Raw genomic sequence first — 26,802 nt, 5'->3', positions numbered from 1 at the left:
AATACGCGATAGAAACTGCTTCTCAAATATTTATTTACAAAAAACAATTTAAATACAAACATACATATATCCATATAAAATGTTAAATATATTAAAAATTCATTAGATTTTCCCAAAAGTTCAATAAGAACAACCAAAATAAACTAATTTTTTTTGAGGATTTCCGTTTTGTTTATTGAATCAAAAAACTTGGATATGAGCAGATAATAACCGACCCTTAAAATTAAAAATCATTTTCTTAAATTTCGTTAAATCATTTCATTAAATTTCGAGGAAATTGGTTGATTATTTTCATGTGTAGAGGCAAAATAAAAAACCTAAATATAAATTTTAAAGAAAGTCAGTTCTGTTAAACTTGAGACACAGAAGAGTCACAGTAATGCACCTCGCCAAATTTATTTACACCTCCGTTGAGTAACGCATTTCTGCCAAAAATTGAATATGCGAAATTTGATGCAATTACTTAGCTTCCTTATTGTACGCAATGCCGTAGGTATGAAAGACGAAATTAATATATTATTGACTACGGCAAAGGAAGCATAGGCAATGTATCAAACAGGAACTTAAAAATACAAAATTAAATTAAAAATTGTTCTAAATTTAATTTTTATGAACACAGAATACATACTATGTAAGTGAATAAATGGATTTTTAAAAATTCCACTCTTACTTTTGAAAAATAAATTTGAAAGATAATTAATTGTATTTGTTTCCGCGTCGAAAGTAAATTAGTGAAGAAATAAATATTTTGATAATTTTGTATAGGCATAATAGTTAGCAACATTAATAACAGCTTTAATTGCAAATGCTCTCATAAAATACTTGAATCTACAACAACAATGTTATGGTAAAATTATTTCCAAATTTTTATCAAAATTTGCTGAATTTTCGAAAAATAATTAATTGCGGAAAAATTCATTTTTGACTGTAGCTTTTCATTTTAATTTTTATTAATAATATCCATTCTAGATCAGAACATCAAATTCATATATCAGTCTTTTTTTTTTTCAAAAATTTTTTTAGTTATAAAACTACAGGACCAACGAAACGTGTAAGAGCTAGATTAACAGTAAGTTGTGTAAAAATTAATTGGTGGAATTTTACCGTGTCTAAAAAGAAATTTTTTAATGGTTTTCTTTTTGATTCCGATTTGAATATTTTAATGAGAAAAAAAGAGAGAACCGCAGCTGTCTGCCTACAAATATGTTTTGACAGTAATAATAACAATAAAAAAAATCTAATAAATTTTAATATATGAAATTCGCACGTAATTATGCATACTTGTACAATATTAAATAGTATAGGGTGATTTTTTTGTTGCTTAGTTTTTCGTTTTTTGAAATTAGAAGCCTGCTCAGTTATAGTTTTCCTAGTCAAATCAACACAGTTTAATTTTCGACCTTAAATAAGAAAAGACAAAATTTATTTTAGTTTTTTTTATTAAAAAACTCATTCGTTATATATGCTTATTTTATATATAGATGTATATTACATGTAGAGATTGTAGATTGTAGATTCTAAGGGAACCGAGTGGGACAGGAGCATCCCCCCAAGCCACCGCAGCCATTTTTGACTTATTGTAGCCACCCCACTCTCCCGTCTATAATATCCCCGTCCCAATCACAAAGCCGGAGATATCCCTAAGGGAGTTGGACAATAGTTCCCGAACACTTAGGGACCCATGTCCAAGACAATTGCACGCCGGAACAAACACTTTCGCATGACGGCACCCTTTCGTGTCCCGCCAGTGACGACCGCATTCCGCCGCGAGTAGGCAGGCAAGCCTGGCCCCCACGGCGGAAGAAGGCAGACCACAGAAAGGCAGCGGCTGCACAAAGGCAGCCCCAGATCCCCTCCGCGCATATTACATGTAATATATAAGCGTTTTAAAGGCAGGTTCATTTTTTTTAGAAATGTACGGTTATAATTCGAATTATGATACACATGAGGTAATGGTAACGCGAAAGACGCCCTTCTATCAGTTTTATTTTGATTTACTCGGGGAGATTTTGCAATACTCGTATCAGTCATTTATGAATTTTACGAAAAAATTTCTACATATTTTACATATAGAAAATTGCAAAAAATATTATAGACCTTGAACTCAAACATCTGATAATGTGAACTTTTGATATTTAACAGTGTTGTTTTATTAATTCGGTTGATATTAATGTATGATGGAGTTAAATGCATAACATTTTCTCTTACGCACGTATTCTAACAAAAACAATAAAAATTTCATATATTCATAAATTTTATATTTTTGTACACATGAAATATTCTTTATTTTATATTATTTTTATGTGGATAAAATTATCAATCTGCTGTACACAAATACTAACTAACTACTCGTGTATCATATTAGGCTCTCTGACATAATTATAATAAATTTAGTTTATGGAAAGAAATTTAATGCTGCAAGTAAAAACGAATAATAATAGTAAATGGTTATTTCTAACAAAATTAGTTTTAGATTGTACACCACTACCATAAACACATTTTCTTATAACACACTTGTGCATATTTCAGACTAAATATATACTGGCTGCATAACAGTGTCCCCAGCTTGAGCTGAGTGGGAAAACAACATGCGTACTAAAGAAATCGGCATATAAAATTAATAGTAGGGTTTGAAACAAATTTAATGATTTCAATTTTGGCCTTGCAAAATTTTTCATTTTCGACACTTGAGATTAATATTTAGATGACAATCAAAATGTTCAGATGACAATCGTAAGATAATTTAAACACAAAATTGGTAAATTTTAAAAATTTTTGAAATTAGCGGGTTTTCTACAAAAAATCTCAAATCGTTAAGATAAAATAAAATCTGTAATAAAGATAAAAAAAAATTTTTTTCTGCTAATATTTCTTAGAAAATTGTTTATTTTAATTGGCGGTGTTATAATAATTTAGAAGTGAACGCTGTCAAGTGTCTGGTTTTATGTTTGACAGTGTTCAGGCTGGTTAATCTTGTAAGGATCTTGTTCAATCATGGACTCTACCTTTAGGCCCACCTCAAGGGAAATAGAGCGAAGTCTACATTAGACTCTGTTATGACGTGAACAAATAGTTTGCAGACCCTTCACTTATCTAATTGTAGGCCTATATTGGAGTATGCCAATTAGGTTTAGACTCCGTACTGCACACATTTCTTGGATTGTTACCCATTCAAAGCAGATTTCTACATTTTGCATTACGTTTTGTAGGATGATCTAATTCTCTTCGGTTGCCATTTTATACTGTTGTTAGGAATATAAAGATAGGTTACAGTTGTTAGAATATAAATGTTGCGCTATCGTACGGTAATCACTGAAATAGTTTTTTTTCATTCACTTGTTTGTAGAAATGTTGTTTCACTATTATTAATGGGACGAGTTTCTTTTAGAGAAAAATTCGATAATTTGACGTCAATTGATTAAATAGTTTGGTGTCGGCTTTACAATGTTACTCATCGTTGTTAAAACAAACTATCTGCTAAGAAAAAACCAAGGATTGGGATGTTTTGTGGTGCCAATTCTAATTCTGATTATTTTGATCTTGATGTTAGTAAACAAACTGTTACTCCCAGATTTCTGCTAATTTGAATGTTTAGTTGCAGTTTATATAGTATCAATCTCGTCTTCTATTAAGTTTTTCGCTATTAGAATAATCGCAGTTGGAAATAATTGAAATTTAACAATGTTCTGTTTGAGCAGCTCGATTTTCGTCAAAATGTTAGTTAACAGCTTTGCCCACTTACTTCTTCAATTGATACTTATTGTAAGTCTTTCCTCTGGTTATTTTAAAAAAAAATTCATTGAAAATTATAGAGTTATTTATATTATATTTAGAGAACCGATACATAAAACCTTATGGTATTGCCGCCCCAAAATTTTGCTCTACAAATTTTGCACTTCTTCCGCTTAGAATTTTTGAATATAGGATAGAATGTACCTAAGTTAATTATATTTTTAAGTTCAATTAAAAATTGAATTGTATTTATATAAAGCCAATATAAAAGCATATTTGAACAGGTGAATAAATTGAAAAAATGATGTTTGACTACCCTATGTATAAATTTAAAAAATAGATCTATGAATATATTCATTTGTGAAATTTGTTAGTCAGTCTTCTAAACTTAATTCTACATAAATTTACACAAGTTTTTCATTATTGCCAAATATTAGCCATACTTGACAATTTTTTGTATGAATTAATAAATTAAGTCCCTTTAACTCTTGCTGCTACGAAAATATTTTTATCTTCTTTTTTGGACTATGTGCTTTTGCATATGTTGAAATGATGTCTTAGTGTTAATGTAAGTCAGTCATTTTATATTATTTTTTAATTTGAATGCTTTCCTTTGGAAAACAAAATTTGTGTACAATTATTACAAGTTAAGCTTGACATTCAAAAATATCCAATTATAGGCCTAGGCCTCTTTTGATTTACTTTAAGTTATTGTAAAGTTTTTTGTTGTAATTTTTCAATTGCAGCAACGCTCTCTGAATTTTGAATAATCAAATATTTTTCAAAGGAAATGTCAATGCATATAATTTATTTCTAGCTATGTATATGTACATACATATGTGTTAACAAAAGTTTTTTTTTTTGAAAACTCTTACATACATATATTGAAAATCGAGAAAGTGTGACTATTTAAAGAGTTTCGTAAATGTTGTAGAAAGTATTGCTAAATATTTGACGAGTTTAAATTGGATTTGGAAGGTTAATGTCTTTTTATACCCTGCACTTCGTGAAGGGTATATTAACTTTGGTATGGAGTTTGTAACTATTTGAAAGAGTCATCTGCGGTATGGACATATACATATATATATTCTTGCTCAGCGTAAAATTCTGAGTCGATTTAGACATGTCCGTCCGTCCGTCCGATCGCACGATAACTCAAAAACGAATAATGCAATCGGCACCAAACTTTCACAAGTTTTTTCTTTTGTGCCAAGGACGAGCCCTATTGTTATTGGACTAAATCGGACAACGGGTTCGGGTAGCTGCCATACAACTCAAAGAGTTTATTTTAAATATTTCAAAAACTAATAAAGGTATAAATATAAAATTTTGTATACATGTGTCCAATTATATTCTACACATGCTCTAAAAATTATAATGGGTTAGCTGCATCGGTTCGGGTGGGTGCCATACAACTCCAACAGCAAATTTTTTATATATTAGGAAAAATAATAAAGTCAGATTCATGAAACTTGGCAGTCATGTGTCCAATTATAGGTCAAATATATTTCTGAAGTTTTGGTGGAATTGCTTGACAGGTTCGAGTAGCTCCCATACAAGTTTAAAAGCTTATTTTAAATATTTGGAAAAATAATAAAGTCAGATTCATGAAACTTGTGTGTCCAATTATAGGTCAGATATATTTCTGAAGTTTTGCTTGAATTGCTCTACAGCTACGAGTAGCTCCCATAGAAGTCCAAAAGTTTAAATATTTGGAAAAATAAAGTCAGATTCATGAAACTTGGCAGTTGTGTGTCCAGTTATAAATCAGACATATCCGTGAAATTTCTATAGAATGGTTTCACAGGTTTGAGTAATTGCTATACAACAACGAAAGGTGCAGGGTATAAATAAATCGGTTTATACCGACTGAAACGTTTTTACTTGTTTAATTATTATTTTACTTATAGAAAAATAATTTTTATTGAATTTTAATATTATAAAAACAAATGGAACTTCCGATGATTAACTAATAATAACAACCATACTTTTATGAAACTCCTTTGTCGAACAGTATAGTTAGCAACTATAACAATCATCATAATCAAAATAATTTTTCTTTTTCATTGCATATATTAAAATATTGTATTATTGTAGACAATCGATTTTAATATCTTGCTTACCCTTATTTTGATTGAATTGCATAATGTTTTTGTTAATTTGTAGATAATTTATTTAAAGTCGGCTATTTTTTAATTAAAAAGGTAGCATTTGTACCACCGTTTAAAATTATTGATAAGTAATACCCTTAAGAAGCACTAAGGAAGGACTAGAAAAATCTTCTTAAGAAGCAGTAATTTTCTAGAAAAAAAAATTTAAAATTCACTCGGTTAATTGAAAAGCAACTATAGTCATGGTCTGCGTGATATTGCGATACGATATTTTGAAAAGTTCTCTTAAAATTTCGGCATTATTAAAAAAACACCAAATTGCAACGCATGTTATTTTTAAAAAAAGTTTTGATAACATTGCGTAACGATTAAAAACAGATTTCAGAATATTTATTTTAATTAAAAAAAAAAAAAAAAAAAAAATTAGAAATTTCGGGGCAAATAGCTAAAAAATATTTAAAATTTTAAATTAAGAACAAGAAATGAAATTATCCCTGAAAAATTTCCTACAAAAGAAAAATTTAGAACAAATTTGTTTTTTTACCAAATCATTACCAACAAAATAATCACATATAATTATAAAACCTAAAAAAAAAAGAACTAATTATATGCTATGCACGTACAATATTTTTGACATAAGTGTATGTAAAGTACTTCTATAATTAGAAGCTCACACGCCTATTCCTAAATGTATAGGAAACTTCTATACCAATTGACAAATAAAAATAAATTCTTTTTGAACTTTCTGAATATTAATAAATAAAGAAATTCAGTGACCCAAATAAATAAGATCATTGGACATACAGTGTCATACGATAAATATAAAATGTACTTATGTATGTGCTCGAAAGCACTAAAGAATATACACAGAAGTGCTTACTTATAAAAATTTCTATAAAATATTTCAAACTCATAAGTTTTTCAAAAAATTAACATGGCCGAAATGCCAATTTTATTTTTATGTTCTTCTTTCCTACTTTTTATATTTTTTCCTAATTAAATTGCCTATAAACGCTTTCAAACTATATTTTGCCAATTTTTTAATGATTTTGTTGCAATTTTATTAAATGTACTCATAAAAATTTGAACTATTTTTAAAGAATTATTATTTTTTTTCTTTTTTTCTCTCATTCGCATCACTTACATTATAATTTTAAATGAGCTTTTTATTAAAAAAAAAAAAAAAAAGAAAAACTTTAACACTCTTAATTTAGATTTATTGTTATTTTGCACCGCTTACGATTAATGTAATTTAATAAAAATTTTGCACAATTTATTCTTTGATTGCTGCAATTTGAATGAAGACGACAAAGTTATGCGTCAAATGCAGTTTAGTTTTGTAGTTGGTTCATTGATTCATGTCAAAGTATAACTGTTCATATTGCATATACTTCAGTTTATAATTATATTTCTAGGTTTAGATTTGAAATACAATCGCTTAATGCGTTATTATTAGGCGCATTTTACTACATTGCATACAATGAGGGAGGTATTTTGAATACACTACAGGTTGAAATTTTATATTTCAATTCCGGTAGTTAAAGCATAATGAACAAACAGTTAAGTTCGTTTTGGTAATGAAATAAACAAACATTTCGGGAAAAATAGATTCCAGAAAGTGAGTTTCTTGAGTTATAGTTACTAGATTATCATACTACTTTTACTAAAGTAATAATTTTCAAACAATTTAAATCAAAGGAAAAACTTTCCTTCAACGCTAAATAATTATTCACTTATAGTTACAAATTTTCGGTAAGTATATTTCTTTACAAAGTAATTTCATAATAGGTATAACATTTATTTGTATAGGGTATACAAAAATTTTATAAATAAAAAGCATCAGATTTTTTATATTAAAATAATAATGTAGGTCAAGTAATCAAAAATAAAGCAAAATTAAGAGCTTCAAATTGAAAAATTCATTGCATTTTTAGTATATAGCACAATATGATTATAAGTTTTTAATAAATAAAAATACTCAATTTATAAGAAAATTATGTAAAAGAAAAAATCATTATGTAGAATGTTCCTTAATAAAGTAAAAAAAATCCTTATGCTTTGCAGTTTACGAGATTTTAAGAATAACACAAGAATTTTTCATTTCAAATTCATGCAAATCATCGATTCGGAATTTACTTTCATGTTTCAAAAGTCATGCATTAAAGTTGTACTTAACATATGTTCCTAATTGTCCTTCTTATAATTTGACAAGACGGCTCAAATTTTAGCGTTCGAAGTACGTTCTTCTTTTAGGTTACTTAAGCTTTTGAAAAATAAATAATGATGTTAGGTTATTGTACTAGAATTTCTTAATATTAATCACACCTTTTTAGTACATTTCCATAGTGTGCTAATTAATTTCGTTCTTTTCACCTATCACGCCGTAATATATCTTTTTGTAAAATTCTCGCACGCAGAAAAATAGTGACATGATTTCTCTATTGCAAAAAAGGTCAAAGATTACAACACGACAAAATCACCATTGCGTTTTGTCGAAACAAACCTTTTTTTATTTTCAAAATCAGTGAAATTTTCGATATCCAATTTTCAATTTCTTTAATTTACCTAAATTCAGGCCGAGTTTGACTATTATGTTAACTTTTTCAAATTTCTGTTCATATCCTAAAATTATGCAATTATTTTTAAATGCATAAGTATAATATAACTTTAATATACGAGATTAATTTAAGTAGTAGATTGTGTTTAAAAAAGCAATTTTTTTCTTCACAAACAATTACGGTTTAACCCGAGTTTAATTTTTTGAGTTAAAACTCATTTTTATATGTTTTATTGAAATTTAATTTTTTTTATTATTATATAAATACACATAAGTAGGTATTTTCCCAGATAGTGTTTTTGAAAAAGAATGGCCAGTTTAGGGAAAACCCTGAAAATGGTCTGATATCACATATATTCTACCACAATGAGGAGTACATTAAAAAGACGTTGCTAACGGGATTCATAGCCCCTGAGCATTTTGCCTTTTTAGATCAAAATGGTTATATTCAGCGCCAAGGTCACGTCCCCCTAATATACCACTATAATAGACGCGCTACATGCAAGGCTATTGAATATAACCCAGATAACATTAACATGGAAAATCTAAAAAAAGAAATGTCAACTTCAAAAAAGGTCAAATATATACATAAAAAATATTGGTGGTTGGACAAGCAAGTACAGTGTAGTAGTACAAATAGTTTTAATTTGGGTATAAAGATTAGGTTAGGGTAGGTTAAGTTTTACTTTTCTTTACGAAATAATTATTGGTTTTTTATTCCCTGATTATAAAGATGTCTGTGATAACATATGCATACGGTATACATATACATATATGTATTATTATTGTGTTCAAATTATCAATAAGATAATTTGAACACAATAATTGAAAATATAGTATGCATGCAGTATGTATATAATATTAGCTTATTTGTACTTGTATGTTTGTCTTATTTTAATTCTAGAGTTCAAATCCAAAAAATTTTGTGTACATTATATTATATCATAATAAAGTAGTATAACAATAACGTTACTATATATATAATGATTTTTTTTTGAAAAACTAAACGTACCCTCGCCCATTACTACTTATGCAATTTCGTATGCCAAAGTGGCCTTTAACAGAATAAATACAAAATTTATAGACAAAAAAAATCGCAGGATAAAAAAAGAAAATTAAGACAAAAATCATTCCAAATGTCAAGGATTCTACCCTATTTTATCCCCGCTAACAATTTTATATAATATTGGCCCTCTTCTCGTTTTATACTTTTACATTTTTCAATAGCAGCCAATAAATATTTTTTTTTTTTTTTTGTATTTCATTTTATAAAAATCACAGATCTCATCTGTCTACAAAATTTTTGCAAAAAAACAATACAAAAATATTTTTTCTATTTCTATTCTTTTCTTGCTTTCATATTTATTCGCTCTTACATATAAATTAATTATTAAAATATTGTTTTTTTTTCCTTTTTTATTTAAAATGACAATAATTAAGTGTTTCAAAATTTCATTTTTAGAACACAGAACATAATATAGAAACAAGATAAAGAAAAAACAAGTAGAAGCAAGAGAAACAAGACATAATTCATGTAGTCGTGACTTGTTATGCGATTTCGAGAAATTCTATTGTAAGACAAAAATTTGGCAAAAAATTATTTTTAAAAAAATACGCAACTGTTCAAATTAAAAAAAGAAAACTGTTCATTTATATCGTATATGTAAACTGTAAAATACTTACACACATACATATACATATGTATATAATGTCATTTAAAGACTTTTATACATAACAGTTATTCTGCACATATTTATATAGGTAGTTATGTCCGCAATAATAAGCAAATAAAGTATCGATTTAGTAACAAGTTTATTCCTATTTATTGAAGGCAATGGATAAAAACAATATACTTGCTTTGCTTTTAAAAAAATGTGAGTGTAATTAAAATGTGAATATTCACTCTAACAATAACCCCAAAATGTAAATAATAAAATATTAAATAAAACTAGTGTCACATCAGAACAAAACTTTTGAAGATTGTCAGTCACTTTTTGAATAAAACTTGGACTTATATTTTTTCTGTTGTATTGGAATTAAATGTAATGTGTGGCTAATTCCTGAAAGTACTAAATAAAATTGTAAATTTTGTGAGGGTAATGCACTCATCACTAATTTTTTAGCTGAGTTTTCCTCAAAGACATATTTTGCACTTACTCTTCAAAATATAATTAAGAAAAGTGTTTTTAGATTTTCACATTTCTGTGATTTTTTTTTCAACTACAGAAACAATACAAATAAAATAATTTTAATACTTATTTGTGTTTCTAATAAATAATATTGCAATAGTTCATACTTACACAACAAATTATGTATGTATATCTGATTCTTTTTCAAAATGATTTTCGAAAAATTTGCAAAATTTTAGGTTTTTTTTTTCACAAACTAGTTCGATTAACTAGTGTGGCCACTTCTTCGATTAACTAGAATTGGACCCTTATTTCATTAGATTTAAAGCAAAAACTGAGCGAAAAATTAGGTAAATTGTAACTACATTAATTAAGGTATCGACAAATTATCGATTTCTGATATGGCAAAAAAGTAAATTTCTAATTTAAATAAGAAAATGTGTACACGTGTTGCCCTAATCAAATCACTGCAACCGTCAAAGCTTATTGCAATCCGGAAAACAGCCAAAATTTATTGAGTTTATACCTCGATAAAAGCATAAACTTGTCAAAGTCTGGCTGTTGTGCAATTCTAAAGAATTAAAAACTCACACAAATTCTCACCTCAGTAAAGCCACGTACAAATAAACTTCTGAATCAACTTTAACAGTTTGATGAATATTGCAAATTTTTTATGTAAGCCTTTCCTAAAAATCCTCATACTAATGTACGGTATAATAAATTTTTTTAAATAAATTCCAGATATTGTTTTTAATCGAAATACACTTTTTTTATAGGTGACGCTAATTATCTATTTTCACCTCAACATTACTATTTCTCTCATCTATCACGTTAAAATGAAACTAGTTGTACGTGCATATATGAGATTAGTTGCATCATATATACAATTTTACATTTCCGGTTATTAAAGACAATTGTATATACAAATGTTTTGTAAAAATTACATAAAAAGTTTTCAGTACATGCATGAATAAACCTTGTGACTTTAAACGGATTGCATTACTATGAATTGTAAAATTTACAACTTACTTCAACCGATATGCATTTTGTGTAAGGTAAAAGAAGAGTGCATTTCCCATCAAGTGAAAAAAACCCTCATTAACAAGGAATTTCGCAGAAAATCTGAATGTGTTCATATTTTTAAAAACTTTCATATAGTGAGGAAATAAGTTCCATGATTAAACAGTTTCAGTATAGCGCTCAACTAATCTGCATAATAGAAATTATAAATTTGGGCTTTACAGCGCATGTATTTTTCGATAAATTACTGAAATCACATTATTTTTTCTCAATTCAAATTTATTCAGATTTAAATTAAAGACACATAATTAGTAATTTTCAAATATTCCCTATTCAAAAATGCTATAGTGCACTCATACACTTGCATTTATATCTGCATCTTATACGAATATTTTGGGATTCAAAAATGCATGAAAATTCTATTTCTGTCCCTTAAGCTTTTAAAAATTATTTATAAATAAATACGAGTATAAAAAATACCAAATAACGTCATCTATCTGTAAAAATTGAAAAGAAAACTAAAAAAAATAAAAACAAAATAAAAAGAAAACTAAAAAATAAGTGTAATAAATATTACACAAAAGACTTATGAGATTATGACAAAATTTTGCTGTTGTGTAATAAATTAGGTGCTTTGACTTTTCAAAGAAAATTATGAAAAACAAAGCGTCTAATAATAATAAAATTGAAACTAAAATAGAAAATTGGATTATAAACCCTTGAAAAGGTATTTTTGTGTAAAGTTCTATTTGCATTAGCGTTTTTCTTTTTGAAAAGAATTTAAAATTGACGAAAATTTCTAGAAGAATGAAATACACCTTAATGAATATATACAATAAATATTGATTTTGTAGTTTAGAACAAACATAATTAAAAAACAGATAACTTTATTTGAGAAAGTAATTATAAAGTTAAAAAATAGTTAATCGATGTCTACGCTTCAAAATCAGAGAGATTTGCCTATTTATATAGCTCTATACCATGTTATTAACAGAAGGGCGATAATTTAAATTTTGTTGGCAATAAAAATGTAGGCCTGCTACACATTACAATTATGTTACCTCAGTAATTGACGCTTGTAGTTCTGCTCACAAAATTTGACACTAGAAGTGTGTACAATAAACTCAACTCAATCGTTATACTTATAGTTATAATAAAAATCAATATTTTTTGTAAAATTTTCCAAGAAAATTACGTTTTTCTTTCTCAGCTAAAAGAAGACTTTGCATTTTTAAAATATACTTCTATGAGTTTAGACTCTTAATTTGTAAAGATTTCGAAATCGCATAATTCTTTTAAAATGTCAGTCATTTATATTAAAAACCATAAAAACACACTTATCGGGTGTATTTCTTCCAGCATAAATAATCTGGTAGATAAGAGCACTTAATTCGAGCGAATAGAAATCTAATATAGAAATAAAATTTTCAACTAATATTTTATAATTAATTTGAGGTCCAATATCTTTAGTTTAGCTGGTATGATTTTCCAAACTCCAAATAGGTTTTGTATAAGACAGTAGTTATGATACACACAAAAATCTAAGACGCAAATATACAGATCTTCTTCTTGAAATTCGTATGGAACTTTTGCCCCAATAAATTAAATTTATATATCGTTTATTGTATAAAAAATTTATAATGCTGTTGAAACATAATCAAGATATTTTGTCCAATTGAAGCAATAATATTAGTGATTGTATCGCTATGTAGCTGTCTAGCTACATAGCGAGCCCAAAGTCAAGACTTTTAACAAATGCGATTGGCTGATAGTTTGTGAAATTTCCTCAGTCCAAACGCGAAATTATGAAAATCATTAACAGACTTTTATAAAGGTAAAAATTCTTGAATCTTTATTTACATAAAATGTTGCCTAATTTGAAAGCGTGCCTATAATGGAACTTTATTGTTATTGAAATAAAATAATAAACTGAACAATATAATGGTGAATCATGTCATATACAAATTAAAATAAAATTTTTGGCGAAAATAAATATTTAGAAGTAGTTAATCGATTGCGGCTCATCCATTGCATCTTTACGTTTTGTCTGGGATACCGGAGTTTTTAACTTCCCGGAAAGACACGTTTTTAAATGAATATTCGTGCACAATAAAGCCTATCTTTGCAAAATATGGCGGATCATTATACAATTGATTGTTTTTCTATTACATATTTGTATCCCCCTTACGCCGTATTTTTATAACGTTTGCAATTGTAGTAAACTCCTCACTTCAAAACAAATTGGAAAATTTTTAGTCGCAAAATTTTTTTATAATTTGCTCTAATAAAAAAAAAATAATAAAAACCGCCTTTTAACCCTCTCATGGGTCTCATTTCAAAGTGGATCATTTTTCTCCATATCTCCCAAACTCGTTTCATATCTAATATACGTTTTGGAGCAACAGACTGTTGACAAAAATGCACCAGATTTTTCCTGCCTGTATATAAATGCTTATAGCTTCGGAACCATACGACATAAAGTAACCATCGGAGACTTGTTTTGAAAATGAATGATTGCGCTTTTTTTCGGTTTTACAATCAGTTAGATTTTACATTAATTTTTAGCACTTCTTGAAATTTGTAAAATTTGAATCTTTGACGACTCATATTTCTGAAACCGCAAGCTTTTTCAAATTTATATAAATGCAAAAAGCTAATGGTTAATTTTATGACATTAAAAAATATAATTATTTTTCTTAACTGACGCAACTAACCCTTAAAATCAAGCTCCTTTAACCCCCTCCTTTAAAATAATTTTTGCTTTATTTCGAGGACTGCATAAATCGTTCAATTTAAATATATGTAATCCTAGAAATAGTTTCGTATATAAATGAAAATAATTTTAATAGTGTGGTAGATATACATAGACTGTATTAAGTAGTATTTTCACTTGTTGAAGGGAAAAGTGCTACAATACAAACCATTGGTTTGACCAAACTTTATTTTTTTTTATTTTCTTTTAAAAAACTCGAACTCGGTCGAAAATTGCTCTATCCGAACCTCTTTGCGTACAATTTTTTGCTGAAAATTGATCAACGAATCATTCCTGCATATCAAGATCATGTTAAACACCCTTTATACATAAAGTTGAGATTATTAAGATTTAATTTTTTTTAAAGAAAATTACTCTTTTTATATACTCAAATTGATTTGTGTAAACCAACTTTGTATAGAATCACTGAAAAATCAATAAAATAATTCTTAACATTTTTGTATGACTTTTAATAAGTATTTTAATTTTTAATATTTAATTAAATTAAAGTTGAAATACAACTGCGTTGTAGTAGAGAACACAATGAAACTAAGTATATAGCTATAACTTTATATTTATCTTTTACTTAAGCCAAAATGCTTTTACAAATACAGAGTACTTAGAAATTGTACAAAAATTTTGAAATTAAAAAATTATACAAGTGTATAAAGTATAAACAGTGTATTTAGATTGTATTTAAGAAATTTTTAAAGCTGTATAAAAGCGTTTTTCTTAAAAATAATGGTATATTTTTTATATTTTATACGACACTCGTATAAAGTAACAAATTAATCTGACTCAAAAGGCATTTAATTTTTTATTCGGCATATTATTGCCATAAGTCTTCACATATGTATTTTCGCAACTATTTTGAATAAGTAAAACGTTTTCGTTACAAATTCCACAAAAATTATGTTTCGAAGTGAAAAATATTGTTGCTTTTAGGAACGTTAAAATAAATGTAAAAAAAAAACAATATTAATTGTTCTTTTTCTTTAACATTATAATTTTAAATCCACATTTAAGATCTTATAGTAGAATAACAAAAGTCAACTACTTGAACTTATTCACTTTTTAAAATCTTCCAAAAATATTATATTATTAAGTCACGAAAGAACTAAAATCTCTTGTTAGTACCAATCTAGTTAAACTATAGTCCTATATATCTAATACACAACTCAAGAATACTTATTAACCGGCAGGTAGCATGAATGACATTCTATTGATAAACTTTCTTATATTACAAGAACCGCAATGAATTTTTTCCACACTCACTGTACTTACATTTCTACCTCTATCTACACATACTGTTATGTAAATCTATTTTATACATGCCCAAAAACACGAATAATATTTTATTAATAATACTTTTGAATTAATAATATTTTTCATCGATTTTTAATCCATTATACTGGCATAAAGTTTATATAAAAATGCTTATTGATAGAAATTAATGGAAATTAATATTATTTATTTATTTTCGTCCTGAATTTTATTAGTAACACAAAATTTCCACACCTACAATAAAATATAAAATTCTACAAAATATCAAAATTTATAATAAATGAAAAAAAAAGATAAAAGATAGCCATTTTTTGTTTCTTTCAAATGTTAAGGTGTGGTGACGAGAATGCTATTTTTTTGTTTTTGCGTCAGAAATTTAATTAAATTTTTCGTTTTTTTTGTATGTATTTTATATATGTATGTGTTATTTATGCATACATAGAACTGCATACATGTATTAAGGTTGTGTATTCTTTAGTGGAGTGCTTGTTTTCTGATGAGCTTATGCCTTTTGCCTTTTTGGGGAAAAAATTAAAAAAATAGCGTTACTTGAAGTGTACTTGTATATGAAAGTATGTCATTATTGATATAGCCTATATAATATTTAAGTTTATAAATTTAAGTTTACTTTAACAACCTCAAAGTTTTCTTGAATTGCCAGTAAATTTTCAATTCAAAAATAATTGAATAAAAAAGAATAGTGAAATGAGGTTTAAGAAAGACCAAATCAAAAGCAAATTATAACAAACATTTTTTATTTCTGTTTTACCAAAATGTTAAGCATTTTGTGAACAATAAACTAAAAGGTTCCTACTATTCTGTCCGAATTCGAACTTAAATTATACAACCCAAAAATAGTTTCATCGAAAAATTTTTAAATTAATTTTATATAAGATGAGAATTAAGATTAAATTTATCAATGAACATATACGCAAATAGGTCAAAGAAACAATAACAACGAATAATGCTTTCAAATTATTTAATCATTTAATAAATAAAGTTACTAAGGGTCTTCACGTAACAGTGAAAATTAGACGCAGAAGTGAAGCACTTTTGACAGATATTGTTGTTGTTTCATGAGTAGAAAATATGCAACCATATTTTTTTCCTAAACTAAGGCATACATACTCAACCAATGATTGTGTGCATAATTTAAATATTTGCTTATGCATATATTACTATAACCAGTTAACATTGTAGTCACCTCGAATTTCTCAGATTGCATGTTGAACTATGTCATTCACGTATTGGTTGAATTGATCATTAATCGCATATGGCTTCGAAAAATAATATTGAACATGTTATTGGAAATATTCTGGCTAAAATTTGCGAAAAAAAAGCTATGATTTTGGTAAACAATATCTGTCACATTAAAATAAATATGAAATATGCAATTCAGGGCCTTAATATATGGTAAGGTAGTTCAATTTACATACCTTCCCCTTAGTACTACATTTCCATTTCTGCAAATACGAAAGTCGGGTTACATAATAAGGCCCAAGTTTTGTCTTTCGAATGAAAAAATTAAATTCTCAACATTTTTGTTTGATTAAAAATTCGTAACACAAAAACTCTTTCTTCCCGTCTCAATCCCAACTAATAACTATTTTATGTATTACTTAAATAAATTGATCGTTACTAAATATTTTATATAATCATAATCGAATAAACAATCTTAGATAGAGGAACAACACGTGTGTGAACATTGACATACTTCAATTGACAGACTTAAATAATTGTTTCTAAAAAAATTAAAATGCTACATATGATTTAACAAAATTTAATCTCAACCATACTTTTATAGTATAACTAAAATTTCAATTTTATTTTTAGCTTATTGAAAACTATTTTTAGATTAAAATTAATTACAAAATTATAAAATTAAACCTATATTTTAGTATATTTGTTATAAAACTAAAATTTAAGTTTTTATAAAATTATTTTCAAATCTTTTTAAATCTAAAAAAAAGTTAATTAATGCAGAAATTTGGGAAGTTTTCATATTAAACTTCTTATAATTTTAATAAATACCCGGTAATTCAAGATTCGAGTAAAAACTACATGTGTTCTGAAAAAATTTTTTGAAGATTTTAAATATTAATATCACCCGATATCCGATAATGATATCAACCCGCTAAATTGGTAGCTGATAAATTATACACGTATAATAAAATAAAATAAAATAAGTGAATAAATATTTCAAATAATTTAATAAATATTTATATAATTAAAAAATATTTAGAAATTAGAATTTTAAGCAGCTCATAATAATTTTTCGAAAATATTAACACGTTACCCTTAGTAAACTAAAAGTTTATACGGGAATTTCTCAAAAATATCGTAAAGTAAAGATAACTAAAACTAACTGTTTACAATGCAAATACACAGAAGATATTAAATTTAAATACAAGACAATATAATTTAAATATTGCATAAATTTCTCTCAGTCGTAAAAATGTTTTTTATAAATAAAATTCACAATTCTAAAATTATAGCAAATAAAATTTTATAATAACTAATTTATTTTGAAATCATTTTTCAACACAAATATCTTAATTTTGAATAAATCATTTTATTTATGAAACAGCATATTAGTTACGAAATAATAAAAACAAAACTTTATCATTTTCTCTGTTTTAAAAACCAACCACACACACATTCGAAATTTTTCACGGGAACACACAATGCAACACATAATTTCACTTTACCCCTGTTATTATAATATGTATATGTATATATGTACATATGTACGAGATTAGTGGCCAAAGAATTTCTAAAATAAAAATAAATTTATTAATGTTATTTTCTTTTTTTTACCTAAGTAGAATTTATACATGTATATAAGTCGTATGTATTTCGAATTCGCTAAAGCAATTTTCTTTTTTATCTTAAATAAATATAAAATATATACATACATATCCATACGTACACATTGTAGAATATAAAATTGGATTATAAATTATTAAATAGTATAATTTAAAAATTGTTTATGATATAAAAAAAAAAAACAATAACAAAATAGATTTATAAAAATATGAAGAAAAAAATTAATTTTATAATATTAAAAATTTAAAAATATTAAAAATTCTATGCACAATAAAACGGAAACTTTGCAATGTAACAGGTAACAGTAGAGGATTTCACAGTGAGCACGTATGTAGGCACTTTAATTAACAATTGATACTTGATTATTTTGAGGATTGCCTAGCTGAGCAATCTTACGTTTCAAGAAACATAAATTTGAATTTGAATAACATAAAGATTGAAAATCAACTATGGTAAGACACAGAACATAAAACGACTCATTTTTAGTTAGTTCTTTCGTCACTTACTTCGATATGCAATAATAAATCGTTTCATTCAAATTCAATTGGTGGATGGGTACTTACAAAAATTCTTGTTGCAGTAAGCAAATGGTAAGAATTTTATGGTTCTGGACAAATGATTGAATAATTTATGGTTCAAAAATTTTGATGCTTCTGATTAATTGATTTACAAAATATGTTTTATTACTTTCCTATATTTACTATTGCCAAATTTTTGTAATTAAATTATATAGTGTCCTTTTATTAGCTATAATAAAACTTATAATATCTAATTGATTAATTATTATAACATGAATTAGGAGAAAGTTTAACTACAAAACGTTTGACAGCTACATACAGTCGAATTTCACAACTTTTTAACAAATTGTTAATCGAATTTGAAAAAATTACCAGAAGAATTTTCATTGAATTTATTTGAAACAGACTTTTTGATATATGTATATCATTAACTTCCCTGTCTAACTGGAGATGTTTATGTTTCAAAAAAAATTTAGTTGAAACATCCTGTATTAAATAAAAATATACTAATAAACAAATATTAAAATATATTTGAAGAAATTAATATAGCTTGAAAGTCGAAAAATACGCTTTTAAATATTTTGAAATTTTTTTTTTCTTACTTATATAGAATTTCTCAAGGATCATTTATAAAATTTTGAATTTCCAACCAAGTATAACCAAAATATATGCTATGTATATGTATGTACATGTATAATAAAACAAAATTTAAAAAATAATCGCATGATGAGAAAAACAAAACATTTTCTTCAAACATGGTTATTTAGACATATAAAAAAATACATACGCATATACATATATATATATATATATATATTAATAATTACTATAGCTATTAATTCGTTATTACAAATTAATTCACAATCAATCACCTATCTATAGAAAGGTCTAAAGCAGGATAAATAATTGAAGTGATTGAAGAAATCATGAAAACAAGACTAAATTTTGTTATTCTGTGCCAGGAAATTGATAATTTATTGAAAAACGATTCTTTAATATTGCGTACTGGATTAATTGAAATACTGGAAATATATGAAAGTTTTTCAATTTATAAAAATATTTAGCGAATATTATGGAAAAATCTTGGAAATATTTCAAATTTAAAAATAATAAATTTTTAATGTTCTAGAACAAAGAAAACGAAACAAAAAAAGCGGAAACTATAATTTAAAATTCAGTTCTTCCATTAAACAGAAATTAAAAGAAAATCTTTTGAAATAAACTGTATGTGTTCACAATTTAAGAGGTTATTCACAAATTGTGTAGTTATTATTTGAAATACAGAAAAACAATATCGTATCTCAAATTAAAAACCTAAGCCTATAACTTTTAAGTAAAAAAATACTTTATTTGCACAAATATTTTATTTTACATTCCAGTCTAAACAATGCCAACTTATTAAATAACTTTTTCTGTTATGATTTTGTATATTTATTTCTCAACTATGAGCGAATTTGAAGAATGATTTACCTAAAAAACAGAAGTGATAATTTATGATAATTTATTGTTGAATTAGAAGAAGAGCTGCTAATTAAATCGCATGTACAGTATATAGACTAAACAACCGTTTGTAGAAACGTTGAACTTAATATTTTAATATTATTTTGTGTGAAAATTTTTTTGATATCTAATTTATGTTTTGACGGTTTGTTAATCAAATTTACACTATTTAATTTAGGATATTTTGACAAGTCACATCATTGAGAATTTAATTTTGATTCAACGGAAGCGTTTCTAACAAATATTTCATTATTCAAACTATTCAATGTTTAAGTTAAAAATTTTGAGCCAAATTAATTTAAAATTCATTTATAATATTACTTCAGAATTTTGGAGAGTGGCCGAGGAAACATAACTTCAAAATTTTTCGGCGGATGTAGCCCGAAATTCGAAAACAAACATTTAAATTTCTAATTTTTATACTTTATCAATTTTTTGATTATAAAATAAAATAAATTTCAAAAAAGTATTTTTGTATATTTCCTATTCCTATAGTACCATTTTTATGTCTTCTCCAATCTAAATAAATGGAGATGAATATATATAGTAGAACTCATTATGTTACATACTCATTTTACTTTTTTTTTCAAATAGAATTTATAAGCATATTGAATAGCTGACCTTAGAGTAATGCAATAAGGTTAAGTTAGATAAATTGAACAAATTCTATATATAAATTGTTTTAAATTGTGATCAATAACTTTTATTAAAAAAAATTTAAGTTATTATGACGTTGACATAAAATTTTATAAAAATATAAAGTAAAACCACGTAGATAAAGATCGCATTCATATTAATTGGATTAAGAATAATTTATTAACAACTTTTATAATTAGAATATTCCTAATTCTACACTGTAAGAGTACATAATATTATCGGTACTGTGACGCAAAGTACCAACTTTTCAACAATATAAATTTTTGCGAAACCACATAAAGTAAAGTTTTTTTTAAGGTCATCAGATAATCTTTAGCTCCTGACGAATTAAATTTGTAAAGTATTCTAGACGTTTTCATATAAGTATAAGGTATCATATTTATAGGAGCTACCCGTCCAACGAGGCGATCTTACTCATTTGAAATAACCTTCTGCGTGCTTTCTTTCAATTTTTAAATGAGACATTTGAAAAAACGGAGAATGAAGTGGATAAATGAAACATGTCTAAATCGACTTGGAATTTGAACCAATGCAAATTATTTTATGAATATTGCATATCTTAAAGGGTTCATTTAAAAGTACGTTGAATTAACCTATTTACTTTTTATTAAGACACAAATATTTAAATGATTTATAATTTAATAAAAATATTTTCAGATACTTACTTCATTCTAAATTTCTTAAGACAAAAAACGTAATCTCTTCCTCAATATCCAAAAGAGCGGAACAAGCATATGATCAAAATATTTATAAATCCCGATTAGTTCATATAGTTGCTGAATCCTAACTCAAATAACTTAAATAATCAAATTAACTTCGTATACATTTCATTATTTTTATATTTTTAATTCTAATTATTTTAATTAGAATTTCATTTTAATTCTTTATTTCATTATCTTCTTTTATTGAATATTCTCATAAATCCAGTATGCATTTAACACAAAAAAACCGTTTAATAATATATTACACTTTATATATGTATCATTGAATCACTTTGCTCTGACACAAATACATAATTTAGTGTTGTTGTAGACGAATAAATTGTAGACGAATCTTATAAAATTTGCATTCGTTGTATTTTATCAGAAAAGAAAAACCATTATTTTTATTTCTGTATAAGTAAAAAAATTTGAAATTTAGTTAACAGTTATCTTTATGCATTGTTGTGCTTTTAATTATCTATACAAATAAGGTTAACTAAGTAAATTCACCTACTACACTCGTAGCACTCGCTATCTAATGGAACGCAAATTTAATTTCCTCAATATTTTCATTTCAATATTAACATTGCCTGCATGCATGTATGTTTTTATAAATACTTACTATATACACATAACAATAGTATACATGTTATGCTACTTACGTTGCCACCTTTAGATATACAGGGTGTTTTCAATAACTTTTTAAATTCTTCAATTAGTTGCATTACTTAAAACTTGTTTCTAAGGGAGTTGCAAATTTTTTAAGAAACTAAATTTATTTAAAATAAATTACATAATGTCTTGATCTGAATTAGAGATTTTCTCTTGAAACAAATCAAATTTTTATATTATTATAAGCTTAATTAATTTTTTAAATATTGAGAAATTATTGAACTGTCACAGAAAACACAAAAATTCCTTATTGTTGCTAAACCGTTATTTAAAATATAATTAATCAATATTTATATTTGAAATATTTCCGGATTTAAATTAAGTAAACTAAATAGTGCTGAATGCAGTCTAATTGTATTTGATTAGGCTTTTAATTAAATATAACAAATGCCTTTTGAGAACTCTTAAGACACACTGTGTAAATTTTTCATTGTTTTATTTAAAAAACTTGTGTTGAGTATCAAATATTAATAACACCAATTTAAATTCAAATTAATAATTTATATTCTTCATAATACTTTATGTTAAGTTCAGCATAAAACAAAAATATGGATTTGAAGTTGAATGAAATGTATCGCATTATACCACACCGTCTGAACCACATTAAATCAATTAAACCGCATCTTATTAATTACGAAATTTAAATATAAAAGTTTTCAAAAATTTATAGTATGAATTTCATGTTCTGAAAATAAACTATTTCAACTGTATATTGTTCACAGTAATTATTGACAATTAATATTTACTGTAATGTTTATTTTTACAACACAACTATTATTATTTTAAATTGAAAAAGTGTGAGAAAAGTCTTTTGAAAACAAAAATAAGAAAACACAATAATGTGCATGCTTTCCATAAGTTCATCTAATTTTAATGTCTGCACTCTTACATATAAATAATTGTGTGCATAATTAAATATGTGCGGATGTATGTATATTAGGTATGTATGATTAAATATAAATTTTCTTGTTACAGTACCTGCCAATTCGTTTCAATACATAAGTAAGCAGCATGATGTATTATAAATAATAGAAAAATTGAATAAAGTAAGAAGAAAAAGAACAATAAAAAAAAAGCTTTTAAGGCAAATAACCTTTCAATTACACAAACAATGGCGTTTTTCCTTGACGATTTTCGTTTTTTCTTATACTTGTTTTTTTTGCTCTTCTATCATAAAAAGTTTATTACAACTACAGTAATTATAGTGAGAAAAACCAAAATGCAACAAATAGCCATCATTATGTTTTTTTTTATTTACATTGTCAGCTATTTTTAAATAAAATTAAAAATTCTTTTAAACAATAAAATTTTTGTTTTCTTGGTATTTTCCTAAATAGTCCAAATTCTGATCCATTGTTATCTTTCTTACCCATTAACACTACGTACTTAAGTATAATAATTTCAAAATCAGACAATAAAAATAAATAAAAAACTTGAAAACAATTGCTAGTGCAGCTTGACTGTATGGAATTTTTTTTTTCAAGTACAATTTTCATTTAACACTCTTGCAATTAAATAGATCTCAGCTCACAAACTTTTTAAATTTGCAAATAAGTAGTCGATATCTATAACTAAGAAGTTTTCAGGTATATTAAATTTAATACGGGGTTTGAAACCACTTGGAGTCACCTGCGGTATGGACATGTATAACCACGCTCAACATAAAATTCTGCGTTGATTTAGACATGTTCGTCCGTTCGTCCGTTCGTCCATCCAATAGCACTATAACTCAAAAGCGAATAAATTTTACGAAACTTACACAAATTATTTCTTTTGCCCAATGGACGGACCCTATTGTAATTTGACTAATTCGGACAACGGGTTTGGGTTGCTGTCATACAACTCAAAGTGATTATTTTAAATATTTCAAAAACTTAATAGAGGTATTTAAATATAAAACTTTGTATACGTGTGTCCTATTACATTCTACATATGCTCTAAAAATTTCAATGCTTCAGGTAACTACCGTACAACTCCAAAACCAAATTTTATATATCTGTGGGGAAAAAATAAAGCTGAGTTCAAGAAACTAGGCAATTATGTGCCCATTATAGGTCATAGATATCCTCGAAGATTTTATGGAACGGCTTGACATGTTCGGCTAACTACCATATAACATTATAAAAGCTAATATTATATATAGGAAAAAATGATTAAATGAATTACAGCCTAGATATATCCGCGATGTTTTTGTGAAGTTCTTATACTTAGATTGTCAAGGCGTATAATTCAGTCGATTTAAACCGAGTGAAACTCCTTTACTTGCTAGCAATCAATATTTCCTTCAAATAATTTTTGTTTTGTTTTATAAAAATAATTTAGCTCTCTAAAACTATAGTTTTATTACGAGACAATAATTTTTCATAATAACTTTTTCATGAAAATTCTTTAATTTTTTAATTTTAGTTAATTTTTTATTTATGGAAATTTTATTTTAGTTTGCAGAATGCGAAAGAATAAAAGACTAATAAAAATTTATTAAACATTGCTTTTTAGCATATTATATTTGGAAAAAGAATTTCAAATAGAAATAGTTGATATTTTCACTCTTTATTCGATAAGATTTTAAAAATATTGATTAAATTTACAATTCTGCTTTCAAAAATTAAACAAGAAGAAATTTTATCTTAAGTTAAAATAGCAAAAGAGTTTTTGTTCAATAATAATAATGGCAAATACGAGTATAGATGTATAGAGAAAAAAATTTCTAAATTTAAGTATTTAAGAGAATGCAAAAATACAGGAAATTATTTAGCTAAATATTTTGAAAATCAAATACAGAAATTTTTTCAGTATTGAAGCAAGTGACATATGGGTGAATATTTAAAAACACAAAATATAATTAAATAATAAGTTGAATAATATTTAAGTCGAATTAAAATCCCCACTGAGTACCTATCCATTGCTGAACAAAAGCAAAGTAAAACTTTAATCTTACTACTTATTGTAATTCTTTTATAACTTTGTGAACGAAACAAAATTCACCTAGTTGATTAGCTTTCAATCACACCGTGTTTGTTAAAAATTTGTGTGAAAAACTTTCTACTAAGTCTATACTTGATATTTTTCAATCAAGCAAGCCCTAATGTTATATATATTTATATACTCATAAATTAAAGTGTAAAATACTTTAGAACTGCGAATGGATTTTTAAGCATTTAAAGAATTTCATACTAAAATTGAATTATATAAAATATTTTGTTTACTCAACGATTACTTACAGCTTTCATGCTAGCTTTATCAGATACATAATATGCACACATGTTTTCATTAAGTTAAATTCAGTCAATAAATTTCACTGAATTTTGTATGTGTAAGTACTTTCACAATTTCATCATAGTGTTTTACAGAAGTATGTACGTGTACTTATATAGTTATAGTTATGCACTTATTTTATATTAAAATAAGTTAAAATTTTCGTTTAAATTTATATTAAATAAAATATTATAAAAAGCAAATTGTGTTGTCATTAATAAATAAAATATATTGGGCTTCTATTTAAAATAAGTGATTCATTACTTTCTTTGAATTATTTTCAATAGTTTCATGTAAGTTATTTAACTTTGAAATTTTAGTGAAATTTACAAAATGAATATTGTTAAATATAATTAAATACTAAGTTATTATATAAAAAATAATAATTATAATTAAATAATATTATAGTATTTAATTATAATTAAATACTATAGTTAAGTTATTTTTGAATAGAATTCATCAACATTTATTACTTTGAATTCTTTATAAGTTTGAAAAAAAAAAAAAACGATTTATTTACTGCGGAATTCGGAAACATGCCAATTAATTAGAAAAAGAGAAAGAAAGAAATTAAGAATTCTTTAAAAATTCTTCAAAAAATTTTTCTATTCTAGTTTTTCATTTTTAACGATTCAATTTCATTTTCTCAATATTAAGTATTGAGAAAATACTATTTATTCAGCTTTTATGACAATAAAATTATGAAATTATTGAACTGTTGTGCTGTTATATGAAACGAAACTAATTTACGTTGCTGCAAGTTATTCCTACTTTTTACTAACATAAGTGTTAAGCTATAAGTATAAGTACATGTAGTGTGTTCTAGTATTATTTAATTACATTTAATTGAAGAAACAATAATAAAATGTTATGCAAATACATGCCATTTAAAACAAATCGAATTTTAAACGTTCATAAAATAGTACAAATTGTACCATAAATGATTAAATAATACGTTTAAAATTAGAAGTCATAGCAATAATTACTTATTTAATATTGTTTGTTTTGAAAAACAACTGTTTATAAATAATTGTAACGCACTTATTTAAGCATGTATTTTGTACTTGCTAAGAGTTTATTTTTGTTTA

General features: G+C 25.6%; 1 protein-coding gene across 3 annotated transcripts in view; it reads right to left on the bottom strand.

Annotated features, from left to right (window-relative positions):
* The window catches only part of LOC129615464 (protein phosphatase 1L), a 55,352-nt gene that overhangs the window by 3,446 nt on the left and 25,104 nt on the right, over positions 1–26,802 (bottom strand). The gene's annotated exons all lie outside the window — the stretch shown is intronic.

This window comes from Condylostylus longicornis, unplaced genomic scaffold (assembly GCF_029603195.1).
Source record: "Condylostylus longicornis isolate FDR11 unplaced genomic scaffold, ASM2960319v2 ptg000135l, whole genome shotgun sequence".
NCBI classification, from domain to species: domain Eukaryota; kingdom Metazoa; phylum Arthropoda; class Insecta; order Diptera; family Dolichopodidae; genus Condylostylus; species Condylostylus longicornis.
This window is presented reverse-complemented; position numbering and strand designations above follow the sequence as displayed.